At 41.7% G+C, this 24,272-nt stretch overlaps 1 long non-coding RNA gene across 1 annotated transcript in view; it reads right to left on the bottom strand.

Annotated features, from left to right (window-relative positions):
* Positions 1-22,854, bottom strand: part of LOC123382279 — a 59,953-nt gene extending 37,099 nt beyond the window's left edge. The window contains exon 1 of the long non-coding RNA XR_006590421.1: positions 22,533-22,854. This is a non-coding gene — a long non-coding RNA (uncharacterized LOC123382279). The remainder of the gene's footprint in view (positions 1-22,532) is intronic.
* Between the last annotated feature and the right edge of the window lie 1,418 nt (positions 22,855-24,272).

Below are 24,272 nucleotides of genomic sequence, written 5' to 3'. Positions count from 1 at the left end.
ACATTTCCAGGTACCAATCTCATTACAAAGCTGTGGTAAATAAAAATTATGAATTTTTTCCCCCGATAATACACATACAAACAATAAAACAAAATGGAGGGCCCCAAAATCCCACGCCCACACAGATACACAGATGTGATACTGTAATGCAGTAGAGAAAGAGTAGCCTTTGCAGTAAATGGTGCCAGGCCAAGTGAGTATCCATGAAGAAAAAGAAGCGAATCTTGGCTTCCGTTTCACATCAAAGTCAAGAATGAGTTCCGTGTTGAGCACGTTTTCAATGTAAACGGTAAAGATAGTCTTCTAGAATTTATATAGGAGAATTATTTAGTGACCTAGGGGTAGGCAAATATCTTGTAAAAGTGCACAAAAAAGCACTAACCTTAAGGGGAAGAAAGACCTAGAAGTTGGAATTTTACAAATAAAGAGCAAAAAGGAAGAGTGGGAGAAGATATTGCAATCCATTTATCTGATTCAGGGCTAGTATTCAGAGTGAACAATCACATGCTACAAATCAATAAATAAGACAGACAACCCAATAGCATAGTATGCAAAAAAAGTTTGAGCAGGCACTTTACAAGAGAGGAAATTCAAATGGCCACTAAGCACATAGAAAGCATCAGCCTCCTTGGTCGTTAGAGAGACACAAATTAGAACCACTATGGTTTATATCCACATACACTAAAATAACTAAAATTTAAAAAAAACTTAAAAATACTAAATGCTGACAGATGCAGAGCAATGGCTATTTTCCTACATTGGAGTGGATGCACGTAGTCTACATACTTGTACAACCACTTTTGAAAACCGGTAATCTCTGCTAAAGCTAACTGTATAGACAACTTATGATTTAAGAATTCCTCTGACAGAAATGTACTTCACAGAGACACATACGCACGTGAACAAGGGCTGTCTAAGAATGTCCGTAGCAGCATCTTTGGTGGCTAAAAATTGGAAACACTGGCAATGGCTACCAAGAGTAAAACGTAAAAATAAATTGTAGTATATCCATACAATGAGATGTTTTAGGTCAATGAACAGTGAACAGATTACCGCTACCTTCAAAAACATGGATGGATCCTATGGATCAATTTTGAACGGAAAAAAAAAAAAAAGCCAAACACACAAAACGACACCTGTTACGTGATTCCCTTCAGACACACTGAAAACAGATTACATTGATCTGTGTTTTAAGATGTCTAGGAAATGGTTACCTTTGGGAAGAGGTGGGTTTTGACGTGGAGGGGATATAAAGGGCTTCTGGGGTTCTGATTATATTTCGCTTATTCATCTGAGTACTGGTTACATAGGTGCGCTCACTTTGTGAAAGTTTACTGAGTTCCACATGTGTGATTTACGTACTTTTTCTCTTTGTTATACATCAATTTTAGAAGTATACTAAAAAGAAAAAACATTTTATATAGATAAAGGTTAACAATGTCATTCCCTACGGTTTTGAGTTTCCACAGTGCTTGGTGGGAAAAAAATGGCGTTTCTTTCCCCTGGAGATCACTGAGAACCAGCTGCTGTCTAACAGGGCTTAGAGACTGCCTTCCACCATCAGGACCATGCAAGGCTTAACTGTAAAAACATCTCTGCTCGTGCCTTAACATTTTGACCAGGATGAGACAGGTTACGGTTTTCTTTTCTTTTTTTTTTTTTTTTTTTAATTTTTTTTTCAACGTTTTTTATTTATTTTTGGGACAGAGAGAGACAGAGCATGAACGGGGGAGGGGCAGAGAGAGAGGGAGACACAGAATCGGAAACAGGCTCCAGGCTCCGAGCCATCAGCCCAGAGCCTGATGCGGGGCTCGAACTCCCGGACCGCGAGATCGTGACCTGGCTGAAGTCGGACGCTTAACCGACTGCGCCACCCAGGCGCCCCGAGGTTACGGTTTTCAAAACACTTTGCCGATATTTTCCCCTTGAGATGAAAGGAAGCTAAGCCAAGGATTCAGTTATTCGTATTTTCTCTCTTACTGTTGAGATACTCGACCGTGGTCACTGGAAGATGGCGGGAAGGAAAGAGATGATACATCTGCACTTGGGGCAGGTTTGAGGGGTGAATCAGCCGTAATTGACCTTGAATGAACTAATTGCCAACAGAAGAAAACAAAATTTCCGTTAGAGGGAATTCCTGGGAGATTCAGCTCATTAAATTTTGCCGCTCAGATCCTTGTTGGGATTATTGTAATACTTATTCCATTACTTTCGATTTTCTGTGGTTTGTGGGAACGACCTCATGGTCTATCAATTATTTCCATTTTTGCTATATGTTAGTGGAACTCGTTTCTGATACTTGCAACCAAAGAAGCCTAGTTGGTGGGCCATGTTACCATTTTGCGCAGCATGGAGACCCCTGGATTTTTCATAGCTAGTGTCTAGCCGGCAGGCAAACTCTCGGAGCAAAGGACAGTGAGAGCCAAGTCTCATGTGGTTTCCTCAATGCCCAGTGATTCCCTTTAGCCAACAGGGAGGGCTTGCACTGCTGAATTAATGTCACTTTTCCCTTCCTTTTATATATATCCCACAGTGTGCTGGCACTTCCACACAAAGCACAAAAAATGTGGGATACTCTCTGGAAAAGCAACTTTCCCTGCAGTGAGTTGGGGGTGGGGTGGAGTGCAAAAGGGTCATCAAGTGTTCTGGGAGCTTGGAGAGACTCTGACAAAAAATAACTAACATTTAGGGGCACCCGGGTGGCTCCGTCAGTTAAGCGTCCGACTCTTGATTTCAGCTCAGGTCACGATCTCATGGTCCGTGAGTTCCAGCCCCACAAGAGGCTCTGTGCTGACAGTGTAGAGCCTGCTTGGGATTCTCTCTCTCCCTCTCTCTCTCTCTCTCTGTCCCTCCCCAGCTGGTTTTCTTTCTCTCTCTCTCAAAATAAATAAACATAAAAAAATGACTAATATTTACGTTTGGAGCTTCTTCTGAAAAGATTCAGTCTGGGATTTGGGAATATGAGTTCTTAGCAGTAGGCAGTGCCCGGTGGGAGAAATATACCCTCCCAATAGCAGTTAGGAGGACATAGCCAACTATACCCACAGCTATCGATAATAACATCAACAAAAACTGACACTTCTTCGGCACTTCCTGTGTGTCAGGCACAGCGTGAAACATGTTACAAGCATCATCTCATTGATGCTCACCCCCAGTAGGGTGCCAAGATGGGTAGAATGTCAATTTCCTGAGAGCGAGGGATTTTGTCTGCTTTGGTCCTTGTGTTCAAGGCACCTGAAAGACTGCCTAGTTTGTTAGTAGATAGTTGATGCTCCATAAGCTGGTCAAGTGAGCTTGTTGGCTCTCATCATTGCATAGATTACATGCGGGCGAAGTAACTTGCCTGCATCTAGGAAGTGATAAATCAAGGACATTGTTCAGGTCATTAGGCTCCAAAGACAACAGTCTTCACCATGACCCAATTTTGAAGTTTTGGGAAAACAAAACTGGTCAGAGAATAGAGAAAGTCTTGGCGGAGCAGTGCATCCAAAGGGTTTTGCTGACCCAAATCTTCCCTGGCTTTGGAGCTGTCCCCTTGTTTCAAAGCCAAGCGGTGATGCTGTTAGGATTTGTGGAGAGGCAGGAAGGAAGCAAGTGTGTCACTCAATACTCCTTCACAGGATGAAATGAATGAGTGTAGAGAACTTTGTTGATCTTATTGACGATTCCCTCAAGTACTCAATGGAACCTGTTCACCCACTCACTTTACTTTTCAGAATCACAGAAAATGTTCCTATTCAGACTCAGTAAAGAATGAAAACTATTATGAAGTTGAACTGGCCACTAAATGATACATATTGAGGGAGGAAGAAATGGAGTCACAAGTGGACTCTGGTTCCTAAGTTGCCGTTTCTTTTGGATATTCAGTCCATGGGGACCAAACCATCAAGATCAGTGGCAATTTCACTTTCCCAGGAAACTGTTCCCTACATTTGGTTGAAGAAAGTCTGCATCTTGCTTTGCAAAAACCACCAAAAAAAGACCCCAACGGATCTTACTAAAACACTGCTTATGATGTCTAAAATGATTTTGTAGCCAACAATGAACTGCAATAGCTAAAACGACAACAACAACCATCTCTAAGCAGCGTCCTTTGGAGAATGGGCCTCTAAGAATGTTTCGGGGCATTCTTGAATTCAAGTGAATGTCAGAATCTGCTGTTAGAAACTGTTAATGTTGACTTCTGTTATTTTCTTTTTCTGTCTTACTCTGATTCCCTTCAGATGCCAATGGCAGAAACCTGACTTATTACCATCTCAGTGGTTCACATAACTGAAAAGTCTAGGGTCATGTAGCTCAGCTAAGGATACATCCCAGAGTTCAGATGATGTCATGAGGATTCCTTCTCTGTTGTCCCAGCTTTTAATTCTGCTTTTCTGTGTGCTTCAGTCTAGGTAGGTCCTCTCAAAGGGGCGGCCTCTGATAGCGTCAAGCCGAACGTCATCCCTCTGACTCCCAGTTGCAACCAAAGTCCAGGAACTTAGGATCTTTGGCTTGCCTCCAGCGACATGAAGCTCCCTAATCTGAAACCATGACTAGACAGAAAAATAAAGGTACCTGCTCTGGGAACTTACCTTCCCCCAAAATGTCTCTCTGACATCACAGACCATGGAGAGGTTTACAACTATGATTTGGATTATGGCATTTCACCTCTGGAAGCCAATCTTTTTGATAGATTTGATAAAGTGAGACCCATCTTAGTCACAACCTACCATTGTTTTGCTGGTCTAGGCCAGGCTGGTTCCTTTCACAGCTGTGGACTTGACTTCTCCTCCTTCAGAAACTAATGGCCCCAGGAGAGGTGATCGTAGAGTCCCAGTGGCCACAGTTAACAATAAGAGTAATGGAAATAAGACATGGCTGGAAGGTGAGGACTCTATCTGGAGTCCCCCCTTAGTATATCATTATTTTCTTAAAAAGTATTAGACCTTATGATGTAGGGGTAAATAATACAGGCTGAGGAATAATAGGGATCAATATTTATGTCAAGTCTATGATCTAACATAAAATACTTAACAGAACTATAAAATGAAGATATTAAAAATATCTACGCCACAGGGGTGTGCCTCACTCATGACCAGGGTAGGTGTCACTATTGTGCCATCTTCCCAGTATTTACCTTCATGACTAGCATGCTCCCCTTTTCCCTGAGTTGTAGGATTTTCAAAATGAGAAGGTTTTCCCCTCCTAAATCCTAGATTTTACTCTCCCAGCACATCTCATTCCTGTATAATAACTTCTCAGATAACCCTCAGTTCAAATCTTTCCTCTTCTACTCACTTCTTGGTTGACCTTGACCAAGAAAAACACTCTGGGCCTCAATCTCCTCATCTGTCAAATGAGATTATTTGTATGTACCTCCCAAGGATGTAGTAAAGTTTAAGTTAGTGCATATATGGCATCTAGAACACAATAGATGCCAATTAGTTTTCTTTCATGCAGTGATTACTTGCATACATGTGCCAGTGCTAGTTTTAAGTACTTTGGAAGTTTCAATTCACTTAATTCAGTTTTTTATTAATTTTTTAATGTTTGCTTATTTATTTTTGAGAGAGAGAGAGAGACAGAATGCAAGCGGGGGAAGCGCAAAGAGAGAGAGAGAGAGAGAGAGAGAGACATAGACTCAGAAGCAGGCTCCAGGATCCGAGCTCTCAGCACAGAGCCTGTCGCAGGGCTCAAACCCACAAACTGTGAGATCATGACCTGAGCCGAAGAGAGACATTTAAAAACCAACTGAGCCACCCAAGCACCCCAATTCAATTTTTTAAAGAATTAACCCTACCATTATTACCTTACAGACAAGGAAGTGTTGAGACGTTTAGCGAGCTGCCGAAGGGAACACTGCTGGTACATGGTGGGAGTGAGATTTGAACTCAGGCAGTCTTGCCCAGGCTCCGTCACCTTAACCACTTTTTCCTCTCTCACCTACTTCTTACCAGAAGATGACGGATGTGTGGTCAGAACTGAATGAAAGGTTGGGATGTCATCTCATATCTGTTTAGCGGAGCTTGAGTCCATCCTACCGTTCAACAGCGTATTTGCCCCAGGAAGTACTTAGTTGTGGAGAGTGGCAACGGTTTTCTAAGAGATGCAGTTTTCCTTTATGCATCACGCTGAGTAGTATACTCAGTAGTATACTCACTGATTCCTCTTCGTGGAAGGCTCACTCAGGGCAGGTACCGCGTTGTGTCACTGATCACACATCGTCAAAGCTTTACAACTACCCGGTGACACAGCAACAAACCCCTAGTGTTGCTCAGCCAAGATACGGCAGATCCATGACTCTTGTGTTCAGAGGGCTTGCTTTTAATGGGCATGCCATACCATCACTGGTGTAACAAAGAACACCGAGAATGCAGAGAAACGTCCTCCGCATGTCTGTGATGGTCCCTTGTTCTTAGAACCCACAATGAACACTTTTACTTACGTCTTTAACCTGCCTTTGTTACTCATTTACCATAGTCTAGACAATAACTATGTGACGCTTGAAGGAGAGATCACTTTTGAGCTGTTTCATCCAACTTGGAGACATTGCCCAGGTCACATCATCTCACCATTCCTGCCAGCCTTGCGTGACAGGATGTACTGGTGTGACTGTAGGTTATGTCATCAGTGTCACTGATTGTCCTCGTGACAAACCTTAAAATAAATTTGTGTTTCAAGCTCCGGAAAAACAATAGCTGAAACAGTTAAAAGACTTAAGATGAATGCAAGAATTTTGGGTTTACTTTCCTAGTGGTGGTCACTTCACTGTAATCATAAGCTTTATCGCAAGGTGGATGAGGAAGGCGATGGTTAATCTCACAAATATGGGACCTCCCATGGCCCTCATCACCATACACTTTAGATACCGTAGTAGCCTCAGGGATATCAAAGTTTTCATAGATTTGAGAATGAACATAGCTAAGACTGATTAAGAAGTTATAACTTAGACTCACACTTAGAAGGTAAATACTGTACCAGTCAAATTTGACCAACGTTAATGAGCTGTGTCTGCCAATTCAAAAATAGGAAAATGCCCCTTTCTCTACTCTTTATCTCCTGAGCTCCACTTGTTTCTTAGCCCACTTGGGCCATGGGGTGTAAGTTTGGGGGAGAGAATCAATAAAATCTTGCCAGAACAAATAGTTACAGTTTACTAATTTCCCGATGACCCTGTGTAGCATTAGTCTAAAGTTTCTCACTATTAAAATCTGGGCTCCGCTGTCTCAGAAGTGACCCCTCTGGCTGAAAAGACCATCAAGAATATGTGGCGTCTCAACCATCTCCCGCCCACAGACCAGCCTGATTAATCCCGATCGAGTCTTTGGAAAGCGCACAAATATAAACTATTCATTTATTTCAAATCGGCGGGCGCCGTGGGGAAGTTATCACATATAATCTAGTGTTAGTCTATCCACTGCATCATAAAAATTAATTTGTCTAATTAATGACATTAGTACTTCTATACATGCATAATTCATATTAATTGATAGGTCTGCCTAAAAAGAATACCTTTTGGAAGAAAAATGATCCCATTAGCGCAAGTTTAATCCAAATCAGGGCTGACAAAGCATGGAGCCTTCAAGGCGTATCTTCAGCTTTGTTAATTGTCATAAACATTCTAAATTGATTATTCTTACATTAGCATGAGACATTTCATTCATCAATGCTTTGCTGTAAAGGAAATTTGTCTAATGGATTTGGGTAGCTTAACTAAATAAGTAGTATTTTTTTTTTCCAGGGTAGCTAGAGGGGCATTCGAAGCATATTAATTCACTAATACTGGAGGGAAGAAAAATTAGCAGTGGAAATATATAGAAATATCATACAAAATTAGATTTCTGACACTGAATAATTTTTGTGATATCTGTTTCAATGGTAATTGAGTGAACGAGCCTGCATTTTTATTGCTTTTCTGTTTTGCAAGCTCTGTGATAAACAGCTCATGTTAATATTTCTTATGAGTTATGTTCCCGCACCTGGTAGGGCCACAGGGGGATGAACTTGAGGATGAATGAGAGGAATATGCATTTTGGCGGGGGTGGGGGGGGGACTGCTAGAAGGCACAGGGATTATACAAGGATTGGCCATATAGTGCCATGGACCTTGGGCTTCTGGGAGAACCATTTCCCCAGACATGTGCAGCCAGCTAAGCCATGGAAAGACAGTACACCTAGGTCTGATTGTGTCCCCATTCTGACACACTAGAGATCTGGAGATTCATTAAATTTGGGGGCTGCCTCTCCTTTTTTTTTTTTTAAGAAGTCATCGAGGAATTCTTTTTTTTTTTTTAACGTTTATTTATTTTTGAGACAGAGAGAGACAGAGCATGAACAGGGGAGGGGCAGAGAGAGAGGGAGTCACAGAATCTGAAACAGGCTCCAGGCTCTGAGCTGTCAGCACAGAGCCCGACGCGGGGCTCGAACTCACGGACCGTGAGATCATGACCTGAGCCGAAGTCGGACGCCCAACCGACCAAGCCACCCAGGCGCCCCGAGGAATTCTTTTTAATGGCTAAAAACAAAATTACCGGCTCATAGCCAAAAATTTACACAAAGCTGGTTTGGGATTCTCTGTTTGGGAAGCAAAAAGTTATGAATGAGCTAGGCAGTTAGATTTAACAGTTGCTTCTGTTCTCTTTTTGGACTTGTAAACAGCTTCCACACTACGGGTTCTGGGCTCACCTGAGAAGTTTGTCTGGGTGAGGCAGGACTTGTGCCGTAAGGATCTTAGTTAGCCCAGGACATTGTCCATGATAGTCTCCTACTTGGAGTATCTCCTTCTCCTACTTCTTCTTGGCTTTCTCATAAGGGTAGATCTGAGATATGTCTAATACTTTAGACTATCAGAGGCACTGGGAGACAGTACATCTGTGTTAGAGTCTTAGCCAATCTTAGTGCCTGGGTGGCTCAGTCAGTTAAGCGTCCAACTTTACCTCAGGTCATGATCTCACAATTCATGGGTTTGAGCTCTGTGCCGACAGCTATCTCCCTCTCTCTCTGCCCGCCCCCTTTCCCCCGGCCCCAAGCTCTGTGTTTCTCTCACTCTCTCAAAAATAAATAAACATTGAAAAAATTAAAAAGAAAGAGTCTTAGCCAGGTACTCAGAAACTATGTGACCTTGGGCAAGTTTCTTAATGTCTTTGACCTTCAGTCTCTAAGAGCAGCAATTTCTTAGTGTTGTTCTGATGATCATGTAAATGAGATAATGCACACACAAAGGGTTTAGGAGGACACGTGACTCGTCACAACTGCCCCCAAAACTGAAACAATTATCATTCACTATTATTTGGCTGAACTAGATGGAGACAAAGAGATGCTTTCTTGTGTTCTTACTACTCTTTTTAATTTCCCTTCTTTCCTGAAGAGTTTTTGACTCTAAGTGACATTTTTTCATAATCTCGATTTCCTTCAAGTTCAGAGTAGAGTCTTTTGGTCACTTGGCATCCACAGAAGTTCCAGGCAAGTAGAAAGTGCTGGGGTGCCTAGGTGTCTCAATCAGTTGAGGGTCCAATTCTTGATTTAGGCTCAGGTCATGATCCCAGGGTTGCTGGATCGAGCCCTATATTGGGTTCCATGCTGAGCTGAACGGGGAGCCTGCTTAAGATTCTCTCTGTCTCTCTGTCTCTTTATTTATCTCTCTCCCTCTGCCCACCTTCCCCACTCTCTCTCTAAAAATAAAAAAATGAAAAAAAGGATTTCTTTAGAAAAAAACAACAGCTAACAAACCTCCCATCAACCTTCCAGAACGTTGCAATAGTTGTTATTCCAAGTGTATCACTTACTTCAAAGCCTCTGTGCTTTGTCAAAAGAGCCAGCCTTGTGGGGTAGATTAAACTCGGGTTTCAGATTTAGGTAAACCTGACCTGGAAACCTCTCTCATTCATTCATTCATTCATTCATTCATTCATTCAGAAGATGTTAAATGAGTACCAATTGTGTTCCAGGCACTGTGTGCCAGGTCTTGGGGATACTGACATGTGCTCAAGGAGTTGGCATTCTAGTCTAGTTGATGGAAAATACACCAGTGAGCACCAACATAGAGAATTGACAGAGAGAAGAGCTGAGGAGGGAGGTAGACCAGGAATGTGGCGCAGAGTGACTGGGCTGTGGGCAGAGGGGAGACTTCTTTAGCAAGGATGGTCAGAAAAAAACTCTGCTATAGAAACAGATCCATGAAAAGGAGCCATCTTTCCAAGAAAAGGGAACATCACAGGTGAAGTGCCTCTGCAAAAGGCAGGTTCTTGGCACATTTGAGGTCCAGAAAGGAGTGTGTGACTGCAGAATCGTCATCAAGGGGGAGGGTGGTAGGAAATGAGTCTCAGGATGGGCAGGGACTTGAATCAAACCCATATCTGCCATTTTCTAAACTATTTTCTTGGGAAGGTTTCCCAGACTTCACTGTCCTCCTCTGCGAGATGAAACTAATCACGTTTGCTTTCTCACAAGGTTTTCTTCATGAATAAACAAGGTATCTCAAGATTACAGATAAATCCGGACTCATAAAATGTTGTTCCCTTGTCTCTTTCCACTCCCTGAGTACTATTCCTTGACACGTATCGAAATATTTCCATTCTGTTGAATGGCCCTTACCCGATTTATTTTGGGGTTTTCATACAATCCACTAGATAGCTGCAGATTTCCTTCAACCAGAGAAACCTTCTTCTGCTTGGTGACTGTATGTCTCACTTGACAAGATTGGTAGAGTCTGGAATAAACAGCGAGGACCAGAAAGAACTCACCCCCATCCCCCAACTTCTGAGGCAGAACTACTCACGGACTACATTCTATCTTTGGGTGTGTTCACCTTCCAGCATCTTGCACTCACTGCTGGCTCTTCCGGGATGTTTTCAGAAAACTCCTGACAAGCCCCATGTGTCTCATGATGTTCTCCCTGACCCTTCAGAACTGGAATCATTTCTTCCCTAGGCTCTAATCTCGAATCTTCCTGTTCTAATAGCTAATGATTTACACATCCATTTTCAGTCCGTTCACCAAGCTTTCTGTTTAGGTCTCAGTTTACGACGGAAAGGAAACACTTCCTAAAGTTGTTCATTTTGGTTTCCAGTAGACAGACTTTGGGAAGGATAGAGATATTGCGTATCCCACAACTAAAATATACCAGATGTGTCACTTTATTCTGGTTTTTAACATATTATATTCCTGTTTTCCTAAGTGTAACTTAATATTGCTTTCAGCATGGAATGCGATACCCAAATTAGACAAAACATAAGCCATACCACTCCCCGAATATATATTTGTACATAGACTAATGGATGGGACTAGGGCAAATGATCTGTGTTAGATATTCCAAATGTGAAAAAAAAGAGGTTTGTAGCGATAGATTTAATAGCTATTGGGGGAGTGCTTACAATAATTGGTTATTGTTGAAAAGAAATGTCAGATATCATTATTGGCATTTACAATTTTAATTAGCTCGATCGCTGAGTCCAATATGTTATATTTTCCTCTTTTCAACTTCTTTTTTTTTTCTGGAAGAAATAAAACCAATAAGCTTTCACAGTTATTTAAGGAAATGTTATTAAGATCCACAATGCTGGGATGTACTAATAGTTTAATGGATAAAGAATAAGGGTCATTTTTCATGCTAAAACACAGCCTTGAAATGAAATACTTGCCCCATTTCCTACAGAGACAGAGGGGTGGAATGCACGATTTCCTCCAAGCCCCTGGTTTGTTCAAGGTGTCCTGTACTTTTTGATCTTTGTGCCACCCATTCTCCCCCACCCACCCTTGTTTCAAGGAGGAGGATGAATGGGGGACAGCTCCAGGAGAGTCTGAGTTGAAGAACTGAATTCTGTGCGAGGCGTGGCTTTGGAGCTTAAAAGGCAAGGCATCTTTCCTCCCAGGCACCTCCAGGGTTAGAAGTTTCCTGTTTACCTGCAGGTGGTTCTAGACACTTTTGGTAGCATCCTACACATGCAATTTCATTCTGCAAGGTGTTTCATAAACAGGAGAAGATCGGCTTCTCCTGATGTGTAATAGTCCCAACCCACATATTGTCAACGATCACAACGTAATCTCTTTTCTGAAGCAAACAGCCCGGAACGTAGGTGGGTTTTCAGAGACCTCTTAATTATTTATCGATTGTGATATTGTGACATAAGAAGAAATATATATTTTGATGTTCACCCCCAGCTCTTGGCCAGAGGTCTTAAAACCTTTGAAATTTCCTACACAATGCAAGTACTAGGGGCATCTTTTGGTCTGATGTTTGGTCTTTTCTTTGGTTCCTGACACAGAGCTCCTAAATTCCTTAGAAATTCTAAGGTGATAGGATAATTTTTATTCTACTGACGTGATGCTTGAGGCCCCAGATACCTTCGGGATGGAGGCTGGTTGTCCGAAAGACAAAGTTATGATTGGAAGCTTAGACATTTCAGCCCCATCCTCGGGGAAGGAGAAGGGCTAGAGATTGAGTTAGTGATGAAGGCCTGTGTAATGAAGCCTCCGTAAAAATACCTGAGCTACAGAGTTTGGAGAACTTCCAGTTGGTGAACACATCTACATGCCAGGCGGGTGCCATGGTGAGTGTTTTGGGAGTAGAGAACAGAGGAAAAATGGAGACTTTTTCCTTTTCTACACACACACACACACACACACACACACACATACACACACACACACACATAATGTATATACTATCTGTATCATGCACAGTATATACTTGAATAACCTGTTCAAACATCATGATACGTGGAATTTTAAATATTTATTTTGAGAGAGAGAGAGAGAGAGAGAGAATGAGAGAGAGAGAGCACAAACAGGGGAGGGGCAGGGAGAGAGGGAAAGAGAGACTTCCAAACTGGCTCCACACTGTCAGTGCAGAGCCCAACACGGGGCTCGATCTCATGAACCGTGGGATCATGACCTGAGCTGAAACCGGGAGTCAGACGCTACACCGACTGAGCCACCCAGGTGCCTCTACGTGGAATTTTAAATGCAAAATTCTGAAGCCAGACAGAAAAGCTTTTAAATCACTCTTGCTTGGGGATCATCAGTGCCACCTCATACAGGTGACTAAGGATGATATAACTCACATGGACACTCTAGGCTCCCTCGTAACATGTGTTGGGGCTTGGAGAAAGGAGGCAAAAGAGGCCTATACGCCATATGCCTCAATATGTAAAATTATAAGTCAAGCTAACAAACTGCTTAACATATTCTGTCCTTGACAAATATAAATCACAATTTTGCAGAGTTGCGCAATGGCGTGTGGCTGTTCCCTGAGAGTGGGAGAGCCAGCTTCCTCCCACATAGAGGGAGGCTTTAGCTCTTGAGTGCGGACAGTCTGGCCTGCATTCCTAGTCTCTTCCTCTGTCTCTTTAATGAGCTACCCCTTCAGGTACAGGGGTATGTACTTGGGGTAGTACCATCCCACCCTCGGAAAAGCAGATCCCCAGAAGCAGATCAGGGGTGACTGATTAAGGGTGTTTCAGGGTCCTGGGGATGTGGAGTGTGGTCCAAGGAGGAGACAGGTTTCTGCACAGATCCAACTCCTTGGCCTCAGTGGTATTTTGGCCAGAGGGAGCCAGAGTAGAGACACTTTGAAGGATGAGGCCCAGGGCTAAGGGTAGCACTGAAAATTCCTTTGCATGGTTAAACTCATTATCTGGATGTTTTAGCTTTAAAAGCTCCCTACAAAACAGGTATTATTAAGAATTAGAGATGAGGTTCACTTCTATCAAATTAGCCAGTAAACAAGTTGTTTCTTTGTTGCCATTTCTTCAAAGAGACCCAACCAGTATAGTCATGTCATGGCTCATTTTTGGATGGGAGGATAGGAGATCTCACACTATCGGAAACAGTAGAAGAGAGAGAGAGAGAGAGAGAGAGAGAGAGAGAGAGAGAGAGAAGACATTCTACTATAGCTTATGGAAACAGTAAAAGAAGCTAAAAGATCTTTGTATCATACTATTGGCTAGAGGAGACAAAAGTTTTGGAAAAGCCAGCCTGAATTTTAGCTCTAATCAAAAATGATACCATCATGCTTCAACAGGGGCCTTCATCTCGTACAAGTTGGTTGCGTGTGCTTTGATGGACTTTCTGTGCCTTCTCACTTAATGGTCCCAAGGAAGTCACATAAGTGAAGGTTGTTTGTGTCAGTATCTAATTTCTGTAAGTTCAGTAATGGCCGAGCTCCATTTATTTTCCCCAGGTGTAATGAATACTGTATAAGCCCGTGTTCTCAGTCATCGACGTCAGGTTTCTCGATGATCCGAAGGAAAATTGAACCTCTTTGTTGGCTCAGCGTCAGCAGACATTTTCTCAGCACATTGTATCTCTGCACAGGATTGGTGGAGAAAGTGTTTGGTAAATTTCTTCAAAGCCACATACATCCTCTTGGGCAGTGAAGTTGAGTGGGCCTGGAATCCCTGGTTGAACTGAGTGGATGAGTTCCTGGCAGGAGTTGGGGAGTACCTGCTGGGGCCACAGTGTCCTTGTGGGGACACTGTGCCCTGTGTCCTTTCACTTAAGAAGGATAGAAGTGGAGGCAGGACCTGGGAGCAGCCTGAGGCCTGCCAGTCTATGGAGGAGTTGGCACTGGGTGGTTGAGTATTAAGTATTTTGAAGCCAGAAAACTTCAGAAACATTCTTGATAGAACATCTGGGCTCAATTCTCTCTTCAGGAGACCTAGAAAGTAGCAGAGTACTCACCCTCCCTATCCCCCTGCTCTTCTGGTTGTGTGTGTCTGAATGAGACAAAAAGCTCAGGGAAGTTCTTGCTCAACCTTTACATCTTAAAGCAAAAGGATCTATGGGTATGTCAAGTCTCCAGGATCCTGTATGATCCCGGACTGTCTTTTTTACCACCCTTGTCTTATAATACTTCCCCTCTTGTTTTGTTTTGTTTTTATACTTTTCTAGACAAATGGACCTTCTTTTATGTCCCCCTAAAGCTGTGTCAGCTCCCACCTCAGCGCCTTTGCACACATAGTTTTCTCTGGAATGATCTCTCTAGACACCACAGGCCTCCCTCCTCACTTGACCCTTGTCTTCTCACTCACCTCCATGCCTCAGGTCTAAATGTAGGAGCCATATCCTCAGGGACCCTTTCTATGTCTATCTTTCATGTTCCATTGGGTCCTTCGTGATGTGCTGCTTGCATAGAGTTCTTGAACATGGACTTGGTAGCACTGTGCCCACTTGGAATCATCTGATGTTGCCAAGCAGGCTGTCGGAACAACGTGAGTATGCGTTCACTGCCTGGGACAGTACAGGTGCTCTGTATACATACATGCACATTTGCACATGCGTATACACAGTGTAGGGATAGATTTGAGGGCTGACAGCCAAGTGGAGGACCATTTCTGTCTTTGGAGGGAGGCATCAAAGAATGTAAAGGACTTTGGTATGGAAGGCAAGAATCCTAGGCCCTAGACCCAGTCCTAAAATTAATTTCTTGGGTGACTTTGAAAGGTTATGAGAAGAAAAAGTGCCTAGAAATTCCCAATATCATGGCAAAGTAAGACAAGAAAGGAGAGGAGACTTATTTGAGTCAACCATATAAAATTGTTGATTTTGACTTTTTTTTTTTTTTTAACTTACTCAAGTGACCATTTCCTAGGTTTTAAACCAACTGAATAGAGAAAGTCTCCATAGAATCCATGGAATTTAGCTCTGTCATGGGGTTGTTGAGTTTTATCTGCAAAGCCGGAGGTCCCATTTTTAAGGGAGTTTTCTTCCAAGATGGTTGGTCAGATGGTGAGGAAGAAAATCCATCCTGTACGGGACACAGAGAACCGGCCCTAATGAATCCTTTTGGGCAAAAAAGGCGGACCTTGGTAGCTACTGCCCCACAATCACATTTCCTCACTCCTGGTCATAAACCCCAAATCTTCCCTTTTAACATGCTTTGAAACGATGATCTTTTTCCATGTTCGCACGCCTGCCCCTCGGCCTTTGTGAAGCAATTTCCACAGAAACAATGGTCTGCCACCAAATAAGAGTTTACTAAGAATAAAAATTGAATTTCGTCTGCCAGTTGACAAGCTGATTGATCTGGGGGCTCCCGTGACTGAATCCTCTCCTAAGCACATCCTCATTTATCATGTGCAAGATTGTTTCAGAATCAATAGCAGCCCGGCGCAGACACGTCTCTGCTGGGGACCCGTCAGGGCGCACAGCCATCCCTATAAAACTGCTAATTTTTTGGACACAATTACTTCCACAGTTAAATCCTTCTACGTCTGTCGTCCTCGGACTCTCACTAGAGTTATTTGCTGAGGTCATCATTTTTAATACGCTTCTTGTAAACGCTGAACCTTAAGGAGTTTGCCTTTTTTCCTTGTGAGGTTAATTTCTTGCCCCCGCTATTCTTCCTCAAAAAAAAAAAAAATCTGTGTTTGGGAGTTATATTGTATGTTAGGATGGCAGTCGGGTTCAAGTTTCCATCTACACCTGATATCAAAAGATGTACCATAGACGAGCAGGAGTGAGGCAACTTGACTTCAGGGCTAGCACCGTTTGGGTTAGCTGTGTGTCTCTCGCGGTTGTCTTTCCCTCTCTGGGCTTCGTGTCAAGAAATCGGGTCACATCAAGTCTTAAGTACAGTCTGTCTTGAACACACTATTTGTCCAAGTCAGAGACTGTGAACTGGAGTTCCATGGGTGGGATTGAGCCTACAGATGGGTCTCATTTGGCCTCTCACGTATCTGTGTTTTGTGTGTTTAATTTGATTCAGGTTTATTTTTGCCTACTTTCAGGAAGTAATTTGGTAATATTTTAAATTTGCCGATGGCACAATTCACTTTTTTGTTGTACACTTCTTTTCATCTGAATTTTGACACGTGCGTGTGTTGTTAGACGCACCGCACCCAGGATATAGAACAAGTCCAGCATTCTAAAGAACCCCTTCATGTTTCTCTCTTACACCCAAGCCCCCCCCCACTCCTAACCCCTAACAACCAGATCTGCTGTTTCCAAAGTTTTGCCTGTTTAAGATGTCATATAATACAATTTCACAGTTATATAACCTTTTTGATGACATTTTTAAAAAGTTTATTTATTTATTTTTGAGAGAGAGAGAACAGGGGAGAGGGAGAGAGAGAGGGAGAGACAGAATCCCACGCAGGCTCCTCACTGTCAGCATGGAACCCGACGCGGGGTTCGAGCCCACGAGATCGTGACCCAAGCTGAAATCTAGAGTCAGATGCTTAACCAACTGAGCCCGTGCCCCAGGCACCCCCAGTCATATAACCTTTTTAAACTGAGTTATTCTACTTAGCATAATGCATTTGAGATCCATCTATGTTATAGGGGTCAACAACTTGCTCCTTTTTTGTTTCCGAAAAGTATTCCATTGTACGGATTTTACCACTGTTGGTTTGTCCATTTGTCCACTGAAGGATATTTGAGCTCTTTCAAGTTTTGGACAATTATGAATAACGCTCCTATAGACTTTGTTTTGTATGTACATGTTTTCGGTTCTCTGCTATAAATTTCTGGAAGTAGGATTGCTGGGTCATATGGTAAGGGTGTTTTTCACTTTTTCAGGAAATGCCAGAGCGTTTCCCAGAGTGACCATGCCATTTGGTACTCCTTCCAGCAAAATGTGTAGAATTCCTGTTTCTCTACATCCTCACTGACACTTGATATTGCCAGCATTTTTTATTTGAATCATTCTAATAGTTATATAGTAGTGTCTCATTGTTTTTTTTAATTTGGGTTTTTCTAATAAGTAATGACACGGCACCTCTATTCGTGTGTTCATTTGGCATCATATATCTTCTTTGGTGCAGTATTTGTTCAAGTATGGTGTCTGGTTTTTAAATTAGGTTGCTTATTTACTTATTCTATTTTCTAAGTCGTTTTTCTAAATGTATTTTAGATGCAAGTCTTTTGTTGTGTACATGCTACACAAATAATTTCCCCCAGCCTGTGGCTTTCTTTTTACTCTCTTCATTGTGCTCTTCATGGACAAATGGGGGGGGGGGGAAGAAGTGTTCCATTTTGATAAAGTCCCCATCATTTTTCTATTTATCATTTTTTTTTTTGTATTGTGCCTCTGAGGTCAAATTTAAGATGTCTTTGCCTAAGCCAAAGCCATGAAGATTTAGTTCTGCCTTGGCCTCTAAGAGTTTTATAGTATTATATTTTGTATTTGGGTCTCCATTTCACATTAATTTTATCTAATGTAAGGTGTGAGTCAAGGTTTTCTGTTTTGTTTTGTTTTGTTTTGTTTGCATATGGATGTCCACTTTCTTGCAGCACCATTGGTCAAGAGGGCTATCTTTCCTCCATTGCATTGTTGTCAAAAGGCTAAAAATCTGTTGATATTTATGTGCACCAGAGAACTTCTGGATTTTCGAATGCTATTCCATCGGCCTGTGACTATGTTTTCATAAATGCCATCCTATCTTGACTACCATAGCTTTCTAGTACCTCTTCAAATTTGGTAGTGTGAGTCCTCTAACTTTGTTCTTTTTCAAAATTGTCCTGACTATTCTAGCTCCTTACCTTCCCATACACATTTTGTAATCAGTTAGTGTGTGCCTACAAAGAACCTTGCTGGGATTTGGATTGGCACTGCATTAAATCTATGAATCAATTTTGGGAGAATTGGCACCGTTAGCTACATTGACTCTTTTGCTCCATGGGCACAGTGTGCCTTTCTCTCTATTTGGGCACTTTTTGTTCTCATTCATCAGCATTGTGTAATTTATGAATTCTGACCCGGCACCTATTTTGTCAGATTTATGTCTCTATTTTCATTTGGGGGAGCTATTCTAAGCGGTACTGGTTGAAAATATTTTATTTACAGTAGTTTGTTCATTGCTAGTATTTAGTAATGCAATCGATTTTATATATTGATCTTTTATTCTGCAACCTTGCTAAACTCACTTGGTGCTAGGAGCTTTTTTTAGGCTCCTTGTGATTTTTCTGTGAGGAAAATTATACTATTTGTGGATAAGTTTAGTTTTATCTTTTTGTTTAAATCTGGACGCCTTTTATTTCTTTTTCTAGACTTATTTAATTTGTTAGGGCTTCCAGTACAATATTGATTAGGAGTGTAAGAGTGGGCATCCTTGACTAGTCTCTACTCAAGAGAAAGCATTCGATATGATGTTGGTTTCATAGATACTCTTTATTATGTTCCCCTTCTATTCCTACTATTCTGAGAATTTTTATTACAAGTGGATGCTGAACTTTGCCAGATGCTTCCTCTGTATCCATCGATAGGATCATATATTGCGATGAATTGCAGTGATTGGTTTTTGAGGGTTGAATCGGGCCTGCAATCCTGTGATAAACCCCACTTGATTGTGTAGCAGATTTTAAAGGAACGCTTCGAGTTTTTAGTTTCTCTTGAAAATTCAGAAGATCTTGCAACACTGAGTCAGAAATCCTGCCCGGCCACGAGCTAGAATCGAAGAGAGGCCACCCTCTAGCCAACTGGCAGGTGCCCTCGGTAAACCACAGTGGAAGCCAGAGTCGAGACCTATTTACCGTGGCATGTGCACGCTTGTTTTTGTTTTTTTTTTAAGCAAAGAAGTATTTACGACAACGTCTTCGGACCAGCGGGAAGCAAAAGATAGACAAAGAATGCTGTGTATTTCAAGGAACATGGAAGAAAGCACATAATTTCTGGCATGTGATCAATATTCCCAGGCATTTTTCTCACACCTGCCTGCTGCTATCCCAGTTGTCACACCTGGGTCCCTGTAGGCATCTGGATTTGAAGCTGTAAATGAATAGTCTAGGTATTACTCCCGTATATGTCCAGTACACAACCATGCCAGACCTCAGTTGCACTCATGATTCTAAAACTAATTTCAAAAAGCAAATAAGCACATAGTAAACAAAAAGTCAGAGTTTCCGAGAGGAGATGCCTGAGAACCCAAGTCTCCGCCTCACTTTTAAACCCTCCTACCCTGCTGCTTCTCCCCAGAGAAGACCACTTTCCCCATTCTCTCGACTGTCCCTCTGGAGGCGCTCTGTGCAGCACATACATCTGCGACACTGGTACCCAAATGAGGGTGCTGTACACATTTCCTCACCTTGCCTTTTTCCCTAACTACAGCACAGTATGCTAAACGCATTTTCTCTTCCTTATGATGTTCTTTTTTTTTTTTTAATTTTTTTTAACGTTTATTTATTTTTGAGACAGAGAGAGACAGAGCATGAACGGGGGAGGGTCAGAGAGAGGGAGACACAGAATCCGAAACAGGCTCCAGGCTCTGAGCCATCAGCACAGAGCCCGACGCGGGGTTTGAACTCACGGACCGCGAGATCGTGACCTGAGCCGAAGTCGGCCGCTCAACCGACTGAGCCACCCAGGCGCCCCTTCCTTATGATGTTCTTAAGACATTTTCTTTTCTCTAGCTTCTTTTATTGTAAGAATAGAGGACGTAATACAGAACATGCAAAATACATGTTAATAGACTTTATGTTATCAGTAAGGCTTCTAGTCAACACAGGCTATTAGTGCTATAGTTAAGGTTTGGGGGAGTGAAAAGGTTTACACAGATTTTTGACTGTGCGAGGGGTTGGCACCCCCTAATCTCTGCACTGTTCAAGGATCAAACACATCCATGTATATTTAATGCATTATGTTAGATAGCACAATATGCATTGTGACAGGCGGTCCTGAGTGTTACTGTGGAAAATAAAGTGGAGTCAGAAGACAGGAAATATTGAGAAACGGGGTTGCAGTCTTAAACTGAGTGGTCAGGAAAGGCCTCACTGAGAATATGGCCTTTTGGGAAGGAGGAAATTGTACACTGGATATACAGATGACTTCCTTCTTTTTAAGTGCAGCATAGTATTCTAAATGTATGGTACGTGGTACGTTTCCCAATCTGTGATAAGCGACTACTAGGTTGTTTCTGCTGTGTGGCCAATAAACAAAGCGACAGAGATTATCTTTGCAACCACTGTTCGGATATATGTGCAAAATTAACTAGCGTGGGAAAAATCTTAGAAGTAGAGCAGCTGCACCGGAAGAAAGAATCATCTGTATCCGTTCCCATGTTGCCCACTAGAGAGAGTTTCTTACGGAGAGGGACCAAATCTTAGACATCACTGGATTTCCTGAGCTACGAGGATATTTTTGGTTTGAACGCACAACAGCTCAGAACTGACACAGAGTGAAATGGCTGCAGTAGGGCTGTCCATTCTTCTAGTAAGCACACCAACTTTCCCTGTTCCCCAGACTATATCCTCCAGCTTCAATACACAGCCACCACCTTGGACTCTAACTGACTTGGCTGAGCTTATCTGGGGAACCTACCAAGGACAGAAAGCGAAAAATCTCTTCCTTCGGCAATAAACAGTATGTTTTTTTCCTCTGCATAGAACGAACACTGTGCCTTCGGGGTGTTAATCCTTGAAGACTCAGCCCGAAGGCAAAACGAATAATTCACTTCACATACTTAGGTACTGGCAGACTTATAAATGTGTCTGTCTTTGGGGTATCCAAAGGAGTCTACACGTCCTGAAGGTCAAGATAACTAAGAAAGCTGGCACATTCCAAGGACTGTTAAAGTTAAAATCAGCCTCGTTTGTGGGGGGGAAAAATAGAAAAACAAAAACTCTCCTGGCCAAGACATGATGGATATGTAGCAACTTAGAGCCCTGATAATATTTCCGGGGGATGTCAGAACATTTACAATTATTCAGTGCTTAGAACTCATTTGCTCCCCGGCATTATCTTTGTTGGTCGCAAAAGGAAGTATCCTTGAAGTGTATAGGGAAAGGTCAGCTCATAAATATAATAGGCAAGCTCTTTGCTTTTAGTTTGGTTAAAGAAGGTAAAAAATATATATACAAATAAGCAAGTCAACTATAAACAGCTGGATGGTATGCCTGAATTTGTAGGGCCAGAGACCCTTGCAGGTGCCAGGGCCCCGTATTCCCAGGTAGAGCGACAAGAAACAGTTCCTATTAAGCCCTCATATCTTATTATTTTTATATCATAAATTGCCGTTAGGCCTTCCCGTGGAAGAGGCGATGATGATCATTTACACATGCTGGACAGATAAATGATTCAATTCTTAGTTACAAGAGACTGTTGACAGTGATTACTGATGCTCATTTCTTTCACGCGCATTATATGGGGCAGGAAACTCCAGGTTTAGAGGCCTTTCATGTTTTTTCAAAGTAAATCAGTCACTCCCATAATAATTATTTATTATTCCACGTTGGCAGACGGTTGGATGCATTTATGACAGTTAAGAGCTTTCGACAAAATGCTGCAAAGTGATGCAACCAATAAAATATTTTATAGCATGGGAGATAGCAACAATAATTAGAAGGCCTGGGTACACAATGAGAGAAAAGACAGCGAGGTTTTCCCAGTGACTCCTGGTGAGTCTCCACCTATGTTTTCGGCTTGTTCAGGACCAAGGAGCCGGTATTCACCTAAGATTTGGATTCAGACCACCAGGGATCTTTGCAAAGAGCTTTCTTCCCGAAATACCGTCCACCCTTCGATCTGTTTGTATAGTTTACTTTTTGTTCTTAATCCCAACTGTTATCAAGCATTTTCTATGTGCCAGGTGTCCTACCGAGACCTGCGTAGACTCTTACCTCTCTGGAAGGACCCTTGACTGAGAACGGCGTGCCTTCCAGCTGTTAACTGTGAATGATGTCCTCTTCCTGCTCCGTGTCTAGCTTTATTCCAGAAGTTTCTCAGAGTTATGCTTCCATGAAAACAGAACGTTTCAAAAATCTGGGTTCGTTTGTCACAAGGGTTGCTTCGTGTTACTTTATTTCTTAAAGCTATCTCTCTTTGAGAACACATTAGGGGAGAAAATACCGGGAAAAGTTAAGTTTTAAACTTCACACTGTTGACCGCCAATCACCTCTCTGAGGTACAGGTTGCTTAGGTCACCTCTCAGAGGTATTATGTGAACAGTCAGTCCTGCTATGATTCCACATATGCATTCCTGAAAGTCACCACACTGTGAAAAAACCCAATAAAACCCACAGGCCTTATGGGAAAAAATGGGGGTGGGTACAAGACTCAAAAACATCAATAACAGGTTTTTTTTTTTAAAGTAAAAAACGTAAGAATATAATGAAAATCCTAGCACCATGTTACAGGTGTTAAATGGTTACAAAATACGTAAAATAATATGGCACTTTACCTTGAAAAAGACCTGAAGTCTGCTTGTAGAAATGGATGTTGGAAGGATTGTAGTTTGTTTCTGTGGATTAGTAGAAGCAGGGTCACCTGAAATCTGATGGAAACTTCAAACACCAGATGTGGGTGGGTATGGCTTCTAACACGGAGTGAACCAAGGTAGCTGGTAGATGTCCGAGGTGTGTGTATATGTGTGTTTGTGTATTCTTAAATGACTTGCACTGGCAGAGTGCGGTTTTCTGTGTTCACCCACCATTTCTTACATAAGAAATTGTGCAGAAGCCAAGTTCCCATGATGTTCAAATTGTTCCCTAATAGATCAGTCAAATCTTGCGTTCTCAAAACATATATGATAGCAAGACTGAATGTATATATGAGAATGTGTTTTTACTCTCAACATAAACTGTTAATGTAGAGTGGCTCCTTTTTGAAATGTTGAAAATATATAAAATGGTAAAGATATGTCGTCTTTAATCCCAAAGCAATCATGGTGGGGTTTTTTTGTCTCTTCCTTTATTTTTAAAAGATTATATATATATATATATATATATATATATATGTGTGTGTGTATGTGTATATATATATATATATACGTGTATGTATATATATATATACACGTATATATATACGTATATATATGTATATGTATATACATACGTATATATATATACCTATATATACCTATATATATACGTATGTATATATATATACGTATATGTATACGTATATATATATACACACGTATATATGTATACATATATATATACGTATACGTGTGTATATATATATATACGTATATGTGTGTGTGTATATATATATATATATATATATATATATATATATATGTATGCATATATATTAAGCTTGACCGAGAGAGAGGGTCTACTAAAGGGATTTGTTGAATTCAAGTTGAGTCGTTTCCATGGTAAATGGTAACACTTCCTCAAGAACTAATTTCATTTTAGATGGAAAGAACTGAAATGCTCACCAACTGGTGGCTGGATAAACAAATGTGATATGTCCATCCAGTGGAAAATTACTCAGCCACAAAAAGAATGAGGTACTGACATATGCTATAATACAGATGAAACTTGAAAACATTGACACTTCAGTGAAAGATGTCAGGCAGAAAAGGCCACATATTATATGATTCCATTCATATGAAAATCCAGAATAGGGAAGTC

The sequence above is a fragment of the Felis catus genome, chromosome E2 (assembly GCF_018350175.1).
Source record: "Felis catus isolate Fca126 chromosome E2, F.catus_Fca126_mat1.0, whole genome shotgun sequence".
Lineage (NCBI taxonomy): Eukaryota > Metazoa > Chordata > Mammalia > Carnivora > Felidae > Felis > Felis catus.
This window is presented reverse-complemented; position numbering and strand designations above follow the sequence as displayed.